The sequence below is a fragment of the Haliotis cracherodii genome, unplaced genomic scaffold (assembly GCF_022045235.1).
Source record: "Haliotis cracherodii isolate W230 unplaced genomic scaffold, xgHalCrac1.p SCAF_12, whole genome shotgun sequence".
NCBI classification, from domain to species: domain Eukaryota; kingdom Metazoa; phylum Mollusca; class Gastropoda; order Lepetellida; family Haliotidae; genus Haliotis; species Haliotis cracherodii.
The window spans coordinates 15,278,473-15,281,132 of NW_027266267.1; the positions used below are offsets into that span (position 1 = coordinate 15,278,473).

The window sequence follows — 2,660 nt, forward strand, 5'->3', positions numbered from 1 at the left end:
TATAAATCTGGTGCATGTCAAACAAAACGTGGCATTCTATTCCAATCATGTGTTGCCACCTGAACCACCCAAAAGTGAGATATGGATTACAATGAATAATGACAGCTTATCAATCTTTAACAAATTCACACTGAAACATTGAAAGGATAAAGACAAGTTAGTTGTTTTCTGTTTCAGCATGTTCAGGGTTTGTGGGGAGGTTCCTCAGGGAGGATACCAAGTATTGAGTGAGTATTTTTGTTTGTGATACATACAAACTACATGTATTCATCATGGTATATTTCAATGTAATGTGAAACATCACACTCACAATAGTCCAGCTCTGTGATAGCAGCCTGTAAATAATTGAACATGGACCAGACAATCTAGTGATTGTTATTATCAGCAAAGATCCATGCACTCAGAGTATGATGACAACCTCGTCTGACCACTCAATCCATTAGTGTTTGCAGCGGTAGAAACTAACACTTTCAGTCCACTAGTCCTAAAATGATAGCATATAGCAAAACCTTTAAAATGTCAAAATGACTAGTGCCAATTTCTAACCCTGGTGTTTGGATGTTGTGTTTGTGTGTGTATGTATGAGTGTATTTAGGTTGGTTTGTTGTTTAACGCCGCACTCAGCTATATGACGGTGGTCTGTAAATAATCGAGTCTGGACCAGACAACCCAGTGATTGATATCATGAGCATCGAGCCACAGAATTGAGATCAATGACATGCATCAACCAAGTCAGAGAGCCTGACCACCCGATCCCGTTAGTCGCCTTTTACGACAAGCATAATGGCCTTTTATGGCAAGCATGGGTTGCTGAAGACCTATTCTACCCTGGAATCTTCACGGGTCGAGTGTATTTAACTTAAATCATGAATCTTATACTTGTTTCTCTGTGCTTTTACAATGTAACCCAAATTTTCTCGGGAATAATAAAGTATTCTCTTATTTATGTCATTTCTGAACAAAGTGTCATATCAAGGCTAGATCTCTATCAAAACAGTGCCATGAAAAAGCCAAACAAATAGCCTAGAAATAAAAGTAAATACTGCATTGCATTAATCTGCATTTCAAGAAAATGTGGCAATAATTCATGGAATGATATTCACCTCGGTGAGGATCTCTCTGCATTGTCGAACAAGTTATTTCCTATGTAATGTATGTGTTGAATGACCCTGACTTTGTTGTCAAAATATTGTTTTGACATTTGTTAAATATGGGGATAAATGTCATCTCTGAATGTTTGACATGAATTATTATGATTAGGGTAGTTCTAAGTCGGAATCACAACCGGGGTCTTTTCATTTGAATCAAATGTACAACATGTACAGTTTGGACATTTCTGTGATGTGCATGCTACTTATGTTTGTAGAATGTCCGGATGAATAAAAGAGACAGTCATCCATGCAGCATCAATGCAAAGAAAGACCATAGAAGAGCAACAGTGAGTGGTAAATATTTTGAAATTATTCTGTTCGGTTCATATGGTTATTTTGCAAATATGTCTTCAGTTTGTTCCTTATCGCTGTGGGCACGGATGTCCTATTATCTAAGGCACTACAATTTTCTGTGCAGAGTTGCATCTCTTGGGCTTAGCAGAAACCTATAGTCATGGGTTCAAATCCTGGTTCTCCCCGATTATGTTGCTAGGTTTGTCAGCATTATACACATGCTCGTGGGATTCATCAAAGACCTGCATCACTTAGGACTTTCTTCCCACATCAAACTAACATGCGGTGATATATCTGGAATACTGTTCAAAGCAGTGTTAAAGCCAACTCATTTATTTAACACTGCATCCAGCAATAGTTTGGCTATATGACAAGGATTGTGAATATATATTTTTCCATGTTGATGAGTTGAAACAATCACTAAATGACATCTCTTAAAAAGATTCCCAGCATTCCAAGCCTAATTAATAGATAAGGTTGTGATTGAGTAGGCTTATTGATCGCATGTAATCATACCACAGTGATGTGGGATATTATCCATAATAGTTATCATCGGTTTGTCTGGACCAAGTCCATAACATTAGTCACTTGTTTGTCTGGTTGAGATTTGAGATGTGATTATCTTAAATGTTTAGCATATAACAAGACTCACATATGACAACTTAAGTGATTTTGCTGCCTTCTATCTGTAAGTACATGTGGCAACAATTCTTTTTGATTGCCAAAATCTTTTTACATAATGCTGCAGAAACTGAAGTCCTGCTTGAGATCCCTGGATGAGTACTCCAGGTTGACAGTCTGGAAGGACCAGACGAGGGAGTCCTAAACAGAGGCTGCACCCCTCAATGGAGGCCAACCGAGAAGTTGTATGCCAAATGGTACTGGGACACATAAAGGCTGGTCTGGCTAATGTGAGAAGACCAACCAATGCCAAGCTGGAGTGGAATTCTTCTAGGACATTCAGGAAATTCTTGTAAACACTTGAAAGGAATGATAAATGGGACTTATTGTCTTTAAATGTGGACCCAAACACCAAATGGAAAGTTCACAATTCTACACAATGCAGCAGAGATAGAGTCTAACTGATATCCCCTCATCCTGGTTCCTGTTCATCCATGGCAACATAGAAAGAAAAGGAGGATTGAGGGAAAGTAAGTTCTCTGAACTGGTGAACATAATCCGTAGGTACTGTCAAGCGAACAGTTATCACACTCT

At 38.5% G+C, this 2,660-nt stretch overlaps 1 long non-coding RNA gene across 1 annotated transcript; it reads left to right on the forward strand.

The window, feature by feature from the left end:
- Nucleotides 1-201: 201 nt before the first annotated feature.
- On the forward strand, nt 202-2,275 carry LOC139457580 (uncharacterized). Its single transcript, XR_011652603.1, has 3 exons — nt 202-227; nt 1,367-1,445; nt 2,194-2,275. It is a non-coding gene; the product is annotated as an uncharacterized lncRNA (long non-coding RNA).
- Nucleotides 2,276-2,660: the final 385 nt, after the last annotated feature.